At 41.8% G+C, this 12,807-nt stretch overlaps 1 non-coding gene across 1 annotated transcript; it reads right to left on the bottom strand.

Annotated features, from left to right (window-relative positions):
• Window positions 1-12,453: 12,453 nt before the first annotated feature.
• LOC145415480 (5S ribosomal RNA) lies at window positions 12,454-12,572 on the bottom strand. The gene has a single exon (XR_013900081.1). It is a non-coding gene; the product is annotated as a 5S ribosomal RNA (ribosomal RNA).
• Between the last annotated feature and the right edge of the window lie 235 nt (window positions 12,573-12,807).

The raw sequence follows: 12,807 nt of genomic DNA, 5'->3' as shown, positions 1-12,807 counted from the left end.
GTAATTACTTGTATTCTTTACCACAGCACAGCTATTGACTTTATACAGGGGCTTTATATAGTACAACTGTCATATGTAGGGGAGCCCCTCACATACAAGTCTTCTCAGCAGGATGGAGTCAGAAGCTTTTTGTCTCAACTCTCCTCCTTACTGACTCCCTCCAATCTCTGTCTCTTCCCCTCACTGTTGCATCTTTATTTCTTTGCTGTCACTACTTCGACAGTCACTGTTTTTCTGAACTGTCTACTTGCATTCCTCCTCTGTTATGGCAGGCACATAGCACCCGTCTGGCAGCAAACTCACCCTCTCTCTGTCCAGCTGTTTTACACAAGGGTTAACTGATACTCTCAGTTGTTCATGTATGCAACAGGTAAGCACTGGGATTGTCTTCTTCTGTCTGTATTTCCTTCAACCTCCAACATCCAGTCTTTTAAATGCAGTGTTCAAGCATCTTGAAATGAACAGGTCTTGAATTTGGATTTTTTATTTTTTATTTTTTTTTAGTCTTGTGGGTTCCTTCTACATTGCTTTAAAAAAAAAATACTGTAACCTCTAGCAGTCTCTTTTTCACTGCTGAACTGTAGACCCAGTTTAGTGGTATCTAGTAGCCAAGGAATCTGTGCAAACTGCTTTGAAGTACAGGCAGTTTTCACAGGCCTGAACAGAAATGATACTGAAAACAAGATTTTTAAATTTGTCACCAGAGGTGGGCCAAGGAGAAGGTGGAAAGATTTGGTGGGTGAGTCTGTGAGGATGAAAGGTATGGAAGTCGGTGAGGCTATGAGACTGACAAGAAATGTTGGGAGAAGTGCATGATCAGGGATTTGGCACCCCTTTTTAATGTGACAGCATCCAGATTGACTCTATTGCATATATGATGTAATAGGAAGTGTTAGGAGAAACACATTGAGGTTGTTTGGCCATGTGGAGAGGATGGAGAGTGACTGATGAGAAGAATGTATGTGAGTGAGGTGGAGGGGGGGAGGCCAAGGATGAGATTGAGGGATGGAGTGGAGAGGTATATGAGAGAGAGGGGTGTGAGCTGGAAGCAGGGCAGTGAAATGGTGGGGTACAGGGTGACATGGATGCAATTTGTTTGTGGCCACCCCTTACGGGATTTAGGTGTCTGGCAGTAGATAGATAGGATACATTTATGTGAAGCTATGGAATGTGGTGAATGTTTTTGGTGTATCAGATACAGCCAGGATTCTGGGGGCTTGAATGATGAGTGAATGGAAGCATGGCCCACTGGACTGGGCAGACTTGGGCTGTCTGGATGTGCTGCTCCTCACCCTTCCCTAGGGTGGGAAAGGAGGTCTGGATGATGATGATGAATAATGATTGTCACCAGTTCTATCTTAAAAATTCAGTTTAAAAAGTTAATCACTTGTAGGGTAAAATTATGTATTGAAGTATTCTGTTTCTGTTGCTATTGTATATACAGTAATAGGATGCCACAGTTTGACCTGTAATGTGCTAGCGATGTAGATCTACATCCCCCTCTAAAATGCCAGTGATTTAGATCTATGTCGTGCACCATTGAGAAGTCATTGCAAGCAACTGAAGTAAAATTGAAGGTAATAATGTACAGTATCTTGCTAACTTCAGACATTTTTCTGCTATGTTTACAACACTGAATGAGGAGCATGGGAGGCGAGTGACAGTCTTCACAGGCTCACAACCGCTGTGCTTTCTCAGTAACCATGATGATTTAAGAGATGGAGTGGCACGAACCTGACTCAATTCAAACAACTTTTCTGGCAGTGGTGATTACTTTTGCTGTTGCCAGGGATCTTATACTGACTGATTAAGCCCATTTAGCCACACAAAAAAACTCCATGTTCAGTTCACAAGCTTTTGGCAGCTCTGCTTTCTCAGTAACCTTGAAGATTTCTGAGATCGAGTAACTTTCTGGCTTTAATGATTACTTTTATTAGTGCCAGGGATCTTACATATGCATTAGGCCCATTGAGCCAGAAAAAAAAAAATCAAAATCGGCTGGCATAGAGGGGTATCATCCCCCTCCCCAGTGCGGTACAGGTTAAAAATTTTGTGAGGAGTAGGATAACAGCAAATACGTGATATACAGTATTATTTATTTCAGTACTGTATCTGGTTGTGTTTTTCCATTTCATATACAATACTTCATAAGTGAAGTACCAGTATGTATTTGTGAGCTCTAAATTTTAGAACTGGAATGTCAACAGGTCTCATTATTCTAGGGCCGTCATGTTCTATGTGCCTTATTGCTCAGCAGCAGAAACAACCATGCATTAGACAGCATCTTTCTGAAGAGGAATATGCCTGGCTTGACAAGTCTACTGTACATGGGGCCAGTAATAGGAAGGGTATGTATGAACTGCCACTATGTGTTGATGTAATAAATGTTGAATTTTATGAATAATATTGGCACTTAATTCTACAGCTTAGCATATGCACATAATAATGCAGGCAAAAAAGTCAGTTGTGTGCTGTGCCTTCATTATTTAGTCCCTGGTTAAAAATATTACATAGAAGTGTTCAGCTTTCTTGATATTGCAGATTTTACAGCAGTGACCGCTGGTACATATGATGAAGATGTTTATCAAGATGGTGTTGAGCAGAATACTACAACAGCATCTAGAGGTTTGTGTTGATATTTAATACAGTATTTATGCTGATATCCACAAGGAAAAAGGAAACATGAATTATCCTGAGCTCTTTCGTGTATTCACATTGTTGGGAAATGTGAATATACGAGAGCACTCAGGATATTTTGTGCTTCCATTTTCCTTGTGGATGTTGGCATATGTATGAATCATGCATTATTAAGTGATTTATTTGTGTAATACTCTACAGTATGACTCTCATCGTATAGATGTACTACGAGTTGGTAGATCAGCTGTCAATATTGGTACTGGGAGAGTGTAGTCTGTTTCTGCCAGTCATTTTGTAAGCACTCATGCATTACTTATGGGGAGGGAGGGATACCTTGTAGAAGATGTGTATAGTAAGGTTTGGCTACAGTAGTCTGCCAGTATCTAACCCAGAAAGCTTATAACCCCTCTAAGTACAATGAAAGGTTTTCAGTTTTTCTTCCATATTGCTAGGTTATCAGTTCTCACAGTCTCATTTATTTGTCCCTTAATCCCCTCCTATCGGCCATCATTCCCTTGCATAATAATTTCCTATCACCTGTCATCCTATTGTATCATTTGTAAAGGCTCCAACATTGTTATCCTCCATCTTCTCAACATACCCAAACCATCTCAGTCTGCCCTTCCTCATCACAACACTAATAGATTCCAGTTCCATTTTTCCTCTCAACTCTTCAGTCATAATCCTAGTCCCCCAGGCCTCACACTGAAGAATGCACTATACATCCATCTAATTATTTTCATTTCTATACATTTGAGCTTATGAATGTCCGCTTCCCTTACTGCCCAGGTCCCACTACCATACAGCATTACGTCCTTTCATGCCTGACAATCTTCACATGATCTCCCTAACACACTGCACACAAGAAATCAGCATTGTTCCATTGTCTGCCTCAAATACCGCTACATTTTTTTATGCACCCACTTATCACAAATGCTGCACAAGATGGAGTTGCTTCCCACACCCTTGTGGTAAACACACCCTCTGCTTTGACAGTACTGTCACAAGTGCTAGATATTATCACATTTGTTTTATCCACATTTACTCTCAGACCCGTATGCCCGATTCAGTCTTCATTTCCTAAATATTTTCTCAGCCTCTTTTTCGTTCACTGCACTCAACACCAAGTCAGCAGCATACAATATCTATGGGAGTCCATTTCTTAAGTCACGAGAGCTTCTGGCACCATGACAATAAGGGGCTTGAGACGGACCCATGATGCATGCTATCATTCACGGAAAAATCATTACTCACATCTCCCTTCACTCTCACTTGGGTGTGAGCACCCACATACATGCCATAACCACTCAAACCAGCCAGCCTTCAATCATAAGCTTTCTCATTGCCCCACTTCACAACCTTCCTAGGGACTGTGGATATTCTCCAGATGAACAAGAACAAAGTACAGCTCCATTTTTATTTCCCTATATATTTTTTCTGAAGCCGTCAGACAATGAATATGTATTAGTCCTTTTAAGACTTTCTCCATTACCTTCATTATCTGGTCCAAAAGCATTATACCTCTATAATTTCCTCTTTCCAGGGCATCAACCCTCCCTGTCTATCTGTCTAATGCCAGATCCCTCAATCCCGTACAAGGTGGCCATAAACAAATCACCTCCTTGCCACACTGTCCATCACCATTTCACTGCCTTGCTCCCAGCTCACACACTCCTCTCGTATATACCTCTCCACTCCATTCCTCCATCTCATCCTCGGCCTCCCTTTCCCTCTTCCCTCATCCACCTCACTGGCATATACTCTCCTCAGTAGTCTCTCGCTCTCCATCCACATGGCCAGACCACCTCAATGTATTTCTCCTAACACTTTCTATTGCATCCACCTCCACACCACAACGCTTCTTCACTTCCTCATTTGTCTGTCTGTCTCTCCATATAACTTCACATGCTTCTCTTAAATAACTCATTTCCACTGCTGTCACTCTTGACTAGTGTCCTTCCAACAAAATCTAAACTTCACTTCCATTCATTAAGGTTTGTATCACAATACTGTCATGCAATGACTTTTTTTTACTTCCATGATCACTTCCCTAAGAACCAGCAACCTTTCTTCCTTGTACCCTTTCAAGCACGTCACCCTCTAAACTTCCGTCTTTACTCATCATACAACCCAAGTACTGAACATACTTAAATGCACTTATATCTTCCATTTCCACATCCAGCCTCACTGTACATTCAGTGGCTTCATTTCTTTCAAAGACCTTAACTTTACTCCTCGCTACATTCAAATTTATATTACGTTTCTTACACAGTCTCCCAAATTCATTCACCAAGCCTTGCAGTTCCTCTTCGTCATCACTTAACAACACAGTATCATCTGTGAAAACAGTACAAGGAGTTTCCAAGCATTACCCTTTCTCATTAGGGTTGCTGCAACGTCCACTGCTCTACTTTGTACCTCTTTTATAACCCCATCCGTATACAGATTGAACAACCATGGGGACATGACACATCCCTGTTTCAGTTCAACATTCAAAGAGGAAAGTTCACTCACATCACTATCCACACATATTGCAGCCTTAGCGCCCTCATACATACTGTACTCTTCACGACATTCAGCAACTTCCCCTTTACTCCATATATTTTTATTACTTTCCACATTCCTTGTCTATCCACCTTGTCATATGCTTTCTCCAAATCCATGAAGGCCACATACAACTTCTTTCCCTTTTCTAGAAACTTTTCCATCATAGACCAGCTGCTCTGCTCTCTCTATTCCCACTCATCAGGCTTTCAAAATATTCCCTCCATCTGGTCCTTACTTCATCCCCATGGATTAATAATATACCACCTACATCCTTCACACCATCACATTTTCCGCTTTCACTTCTACATTTTTTAAACTAATAATCATGGAAACTGGTATGTGAGTACAGTATTATTATTATGTAACTTGCAGAGCGGGTTTTTGAACTCCTCAGTACACCTGGCATAACCGTACCCAGTGCAATGCATGGGTGTTCAACACACGCCACACAGTACCCTACCAGCCACCTGCTGCCAAAGACTGCAGTTTTGTTGGTAATTTTTCAAAACATTTCATTTCTGATGATTACTGTACAGTATTGACAAATTGTGGTTTAAGCAGATTCTAATTCACCAAGCCCTCATTTTTCAAGCTGTGGCTGAGAAGAGACGTGCATATGAAGTGTGGCTGCAGAGGAAGGATGAGATGTCATATGAGAGGTATAAGGAAAAGAGGAATAGGGCGAGAAGGGCTGTGCATGATGCTAAATTGGCAGCAGATGAGAGGTGGGGTAGGCGGCTGACAGAGAATTTTCAACAGAATAAGAAAATGTTTTGGAAGGAGGTGAAAAGGGTGCGAAAGGGAGAGTCTGGGAAGGAAGAATGAGTAAAAGCAGAGGATGGAAGGATGTTTATTGAGATGGATGCAGTAAGGAAGAGATGGGCAGAGTATTTTGAAAGATTGTTAAATGTAGAGGAGGAAAGGGTGGCTGAGATTGTGGCAGATGGAAGGGTGCAAGGAATAAATGTGTTGGGAGAGTTGAATGATTCTTTGATCATGAAGGAGGAAGTGGAGAAGGCAGTAAAGGAGATGAAAACAGGGAAAGCTGCAGGTATGGATGGGTGTGCTGTGGATTGCCTGAAGGGTGGTGGAGTGACTATTGTTGACTGGTTAGTAAGATTGTTGAATGTGTGCTTTGTGAAAGGTATGGTGCCAGTTGACTGGGCAAGCATTTGTGTGGTCCCATTGTATAAAGGCAAGGGTGATAAGTATGAATGTACTAGCTTTAGGGGTATAAGTCTGTTGAGTGTTGTAGGTAAGGTGTATGGTAGAGTGTTAATTATGAGAGTTAGAGAGGGTACAGAGGGAGTGATTGGTGATGAGCAGTGTGGTTTTAGGAGAGGGATCAGGTGTTGCGGTGAGACAAGTGTGTGAAAAGTATTTAGCGAAAGGCAAGGATGTGTTTTGGGCATTTATGGGTTTAGAGAAAGTGTATGATAGAATTGATAGGGAGGCTTTGTGGACTGTTTTAAGATTGTATGGACTTGATGGTAGGTTACTAAAAGGGGTGAAAAGTTTTTATGTAAATAGTAGAGCGTGTGTAAGAGTGGGAAATGCTGTGAGTGATTGGTTTCCTGTGAGAGTGGGGCTGCGACAGGGATGTGTGATGTCGCCTTGGTTGTTTAATATTTACATGGATGGTGTTGTAAGGGAGGTGAATGCAAGAGTTTTAGGTGGAGGTGTGAGTCTGGTGAATGTTGATGGTGGAGAGTGGAATCTGAAGCAGCTGCTGTTTGCAGATGATACTGCACTGGTGGCTGATTCAGAGGAGAGATTGAGACAGTTGGTAGAGGAGTTTGGAAGGGTGTGTGAAAGGAGGAAATTGAAAGTAAATGAGAATAGAGAATAAGAGTAAAGTGATGAAGTGTACGAGGTTGGTAGATGGTAGGGGGATGAATATAGTTTTGAATGACGAGTTGCTTGAGGAGGTAGAGTGTTTTAAATATCTAGGGTCACATGTTGCTGTGGATGGAAGAATAGATGCAGAAGTGAAGTTTAGAATAAATGAAGTAGGAAAGGTGCTGGGAGGAATGAAAAAAGTGTTTAGATGTCATTCGCTTAGAATGGATGTAAAGAGAAGGCTGTATGAGGGTGTTGTGGTACCGACTGCATTATATGGGGCTGAAACATGGAATATGGGTGTAGCAGAGAGGAAAAGTTTGAATGTAATGGAGATGAGGTGTCTGAAAAGTATATGTGGAGTGACGCATATGGATCGAGTGCGGAATGATGAAGTGCGAAGGAGAACTGGAGTTGTTTGGGAGATGGCTGGTAGAGTTGAGCAGAGGGTGTTGCGATGGTTTGGGCATATGGAGAGAATGCATAATGAGTGATTGGTGAAAAAGATAACTAGATCTGATGTGAGAGGTGTAAGGCTGAGAGGAAGACCACGAATAGGATGGATGAACAGTGTGAAGAGAGCGCTGGATGCGAGAGGGATGTCTGTTGAGCAAGGAAGAGTGGCTGTGCATGACAGAAATAAATGGAGAGAAATTGTGAATGAATAAGTGATGACGCAGCCCTGAGGGGATATTCTCTCACATTTGGTCTGATCAGTTATTTCAGGTCAGGTGCGGGTAAAGGGATGAGTCTGTTATGATGTGGCAGGGGTAAACCAGCTCTGCTGTTGGGCCCTGCTGCGGATGTCACTGATTGCATTGCGCAGTTGACTCTCGTGCTTTGTGGTGCGGTGAGGATCTGTCCGTTCTCCCCTTTGGGGCTAAGATGCGAATGAATGTGTTTGAATGGATGAGTAAATGGGGAGTGTGTCGTCCTGTCTCGGTTACCTCCCTTTCCTTGGGGGAAGCAGCCTAGGTATATAGATAGATAGATAGTTATTCGACAATTTTTTGTTTCGACATTTTCAAATCTCTGCCCCTTTTCGTTGTTCGACGTGGTTATCCTTACCATTTCGACAATTCAAAATGCACACTGCCTGACAGACCAGTGTAGCTACCTGTCTCCTGAGCTCTGCCCTGCTGCTTGGTTGCCTCGTCATCTGTATGCATTTCTTTTGGCCTCATTGAATACCACAGCACCACCATGGCTCCATTCAAGGCCCCTACTATTACCCCCTGTCAAGTGCAGTCATGTGCTGACCAACCTGAGTGAGTGTTTTGCCATCCCATAGACAGGTGACAAACAGGGTTGCCAAATCTGAACCCAGCTACATTATCAAACTCCTCAATTTTCTTTACCAAATTTAACTTTTTATTACCAAATTCTTAAGGCAAGCATTTATTCTTCTCTAATTATATATACAAATGGAAATAATCACTTCATAATTTTCATGCTATGTAGGCTAGCAGATTAACCAAAGGAGACAGTCCACCATCTCCATCCTCTGTATCTTCATACTGTACATGTGAAAAATCCATTTGATTGTGAATCATGCTGATTCACTACCAATCGAATTTCTGTCTATCTATCTATCTATCTATTACCAAACGAATTTCTCATTACCAAATTGGCCTACATTTGGTAATGAAAAATACCATCTGGCAATCATCACTGATGATGGCGCCATTGATGAACGAACGCTCTTAACCCACGATACTGTTTTGGTGCCAGTTTTACGGAATGCATATCTTACTTTGCACTGGGTTAGGTAGGTTATAGTCATTGGAGGGGTCCTGGGGGCAAAGCCCCCAGTTAGGTTTCAGCACTTCCAGTTAGGCTTCCACTGCAATTAATGATTATAAATTGAATACATTTGAGTTTTTTTGGTGTGGTGATGTCATGTCCAGTCAGTGGGATAGGCAATACACACACTATTGAAGGCGTTCAGCTGGCCTTCTTTAATAATGCTAAGTAGTTATATTTCGTTTATTCTCCAATTTTTTTTTGATCGAAAATCAGATATCAATCGTGTGAGATGTATGTAGTACTAAAATAATTTTCCTTGAGAACATAGGTCTATACGAAAACAGTTTAAATCCCTGTGTCACTTTCATATTTACCGGTATCTTTTCCATCTTTATTTAATATTTTTTGAATGACGAAGGTGGTCAGGAACCTAACCCCCTATTTCTTAACCCTATATTGCCGACCGTAACAATTTCGTAACGCTTGAAATAAATGGTGGCTAGGCAGAAATTACGAACTAGATGAGGTGTGACGATTACATCACGTTCTACTGAGCACAGGGGAGGGGTTGGCAACACCACTCGTTGGCAGTATCTGGCATATTTGCCTCAGTGTTTACAGAGAGTCAGCTGGTGTGGGGTGCAGCAACTTTACTCTTTTTTTTCACCTGTTTATGTACTTTCACAGGTGAGTGCTGTGCTTAGTAAAATTAGAACTTGTAGATAAGTCACTGTTGATTGTATAGGTGTGAAAAGCAGGCATAATACACACTAAATACACACATTTCACGGTGATTATTTGTATGTAACGATTTTGTACACTTCGTCATTCTAGTGGATGGTACAAATAGTGCTTTGGACACATTGAACCTGCCACAAGTCAGTCATTCTTTTTTTTTTTTTTTTTTTTTTTTTTTTGCCAGACGCCATGTATCCCAAACTGGGTGGCCAAGGGCTTAGAGTTAATTGTTTTACAGGGAGGGGCACTAATCCTCCACCAACCCCACTTGACACGTAGGGATGCCAACAGCATCTGGTGTTCCCAGGCGGTCACCCATCCAAGTACTAACCAGACCTGTTGAGTATTTTGGGAGCTTTTTTCATCTGATAGATAAATATAGATAGATAGACTGAGATTGATAGAGAGAGAGAGAGAGAGAACCAGCAAATCTAAGCAAGGCAAGCAAGCAGGATCAGTTAGGCAACACCACATTCAATAGAGCCAGTTAGAGCCAGGCAGGAGTGAGTAAGAGAGAGAGAGAATTTGAAAGACGAGAAGGTAAATACAAGTACAGTAGAAGTCCGAATTTTCGGCATCTATGGGACCAGGCAAGTGCCGAAATATCAAAATTGCCGAATTATCGAAAACCCTACCCACTCAGTACCTTATATGTTTCGGTGAACACTATCATCATTACTCATATCATTACAAATGTGTTTGGAGAGAGTACTGTATACTGTTTGATACTGTACAATACTGTAATGAATACAGTACTATACATGAATATGAAAAATAAAGAAATTAGTGAACATACTGTATATAAATGTAATGGTACAGTAGGCCTACAAGTTCACATGCACTTACCTAAACTTATAGTAGGTTCCTTATTTACATATGTACAATAGAAGGGGTTGATTGGAGTCTGCTACTGCTGGAAGAAGTCCACATCTTATGTGTACGCTTCTTGCTAACACCAGTTAACTTTCCACACTTGGAGGCCATTTTCAAAGCACGCAGAAGATGTTTATACTGTTCACAACACACGGCTGGTCCACTCAGGTGTTACAAAGCTCCTGTCTGATGTTACGGTGCTTACAGCACACTCGAATGGTAATTTCAGAGGTATTTCGGTACGAAGTTCACAAAGCACACAGAAGAATCAAGAGAAGTCGGCAGCAGCACGGCAACAACTCGGAAGAATGGCGAAACAGATTCTCTTTCCCATGCTAGACTCACTACATGTTTGTCCTCTCTTTATGCTATAGGAGAAAGAGCTAGCCTCTGAGCTTCATGGCAGTGGTAGACTCGTTCCATCACTTTCACTATCTCACTCACTAAGGCGGGTAGCTAGCTGGCGAGCCTCATGGAGAATTTCAAGACTGACGAAAAAAATCGGAGAATCTGCCGAACGATCGGAGATTTTCATAAATGGGACTATTTCTCAAAACTGCCGAAATGTCAGATTTGCCGGGGAATTGGATGCCGAAATATTGGACTTTTACTGTAAATGACTGCAGAAGAGGAAAAAACAATAAAACCTCCTGAGAGAGAGAGAGACACAGACAGACAGAGAACATGCAAATCTAAGCAAGGCAGGCAAGCAGCGTCAGTTGGGCAGTGCCACATCCAATAGAGTCAGTTAGAGCCACCCCTGGCAGGAGCGAGAGAGAGAGAGACAGACAGAGAGGGAGAGAGAACAAGCAAATCTAAGCAAGGCAGGCAAGCAAGCAGCATCACTTCGGCAACACCGCATCCAATAGAGCCAGTTAGAGAGAGAGAGAGAGAATTTGAAAGATGAGAAATATGAGTAAATGACTGCAGAAGAAAAACATTAAAACCTCCTGAGAGAGAGAGAGAGAAAGCAACCAAATCTAAGCAAGGCAAGCAGCATCAGTCAGGCAGCACCACATCCAATACAGCCAGTTATAGCCAGGCAGGAGGGGGAGACAGAGAGAGAGACAGACAGACAGAGGGAGAGAGAACAAGCAAATCTAAGCAAGGTAAGCAAGCAGCATCAGATGGGTAACACCATATCCAATAGAGCCAGTTAGAGCCAGGCAGGAGAGAGAGAGAGAGAACTTCAGTATACATTTCCATTATGCTGAATGTTTGCTCACCCACACAAAAAAATACTTTTGCAATAAAGATAACTATTTTATTTTGTGTTTCATGAAGCAAGTTCTTGAATGTCATGTTTGATACACACTCAGATAACCAGTTGGTAACTTGATTTTTTATTGTGTTTTTTTGTGGAAAAAAAAAAACATTGTGTTACTTGTTTTGGTATTTTTCTGCAATTTATTATGCCTAGCACAGTACAGGACAAACATTAAAATCTATATATATACAGGTATTTTATATCGTAAAAGATGAATGTGACAATTTTGTTCATTCATTCATTCATTCATTGCCAGATGCCATGTATCCCAAACAGGGTGGCCAAGGGCTTAGAGTTAATTGTTTTACAGGGAGGGGCACTAATCCTCCACCAACCCCACTTGACACGTAGGGAAAACGTTATGCCAACAGCATCTGGTGTTCCCAGGCGGTCACCAATCCAAGTACTAACCAGACCCAACGTTGCTATGTTTGAATAAAATTTTGTATAATACTGTATATATTTCTCAAAACTGAATGAAATTATGGCTTAATTTCAGCACTGAGAAAAAGAAAAAAGCAAGAATAATTTTTTTTCTAATCATATCATAGTTCAGGTGTTATAGGGTTAGCAGTCTTATGGGAAAAATCAGTTCATTATTCGACCAAGTTGTTATTCAACCACTTTTTATGGAACGCATCCCTGTTGAATAGTGGTGGAGAGGTGTATGGTAATTTTTGGTTCATTCATTCATTCATTCATTGCCATACGCCATGTATCCCAAACGGGGTGGCCAACGGCTTAGAGTTAATTGTTTTACAGGGAGGGGCACTAATCCTCCACCAACCCCACTTGACACGTAGGGATGCCAACAGCATCTGGTGTTCCCAGGCGGTCACCCATCCAAGTACTAACCAGACCCAACGTTGCTTAACTTCGCTGATCGGATGGGAAGCGGTGTACTCAACGTGGTATGGCCGTTGGCAATTTTTGGTACTATCATGAAAATAAAACATAATTCATAAATTGCAAAGTGAGGCACTTGTGTGGTTACCACAGCAAACCCCCTGACACCTCGCCACATGTCCTCTCGGTGGGGCAGTCCACCACAATAAACTGGATGTCATAGTGCATAAGCTTTATTTCATTCATTCATCATCTAATCCTTTGTTGCCCCATGAGGAGCATAAGAGCCCGGGGCTAGGCAAGTTGGTCCCGAC

This window comes from Coenobita brevimanus, chromosome 102 (genome assembly GCF_032717465.1).
Source record: "Coenobita brevimanus isolate Jiangsu-jjx chromosome 102, ASM3271746v2, whole genome shotgun sequence".
In the NCBI taxonomy this organism is placed as follows: Eukaryota; Metazoa; Arthropoda; class Malacostraca; order Decapoda; family Coenobitidae; genus Coenobita; species Coenobita brevimanus.
Note: the sequence above shows the minus strand (reverse complement) of the source record. Positions and strands in the feature narration are given on the sequence as shown.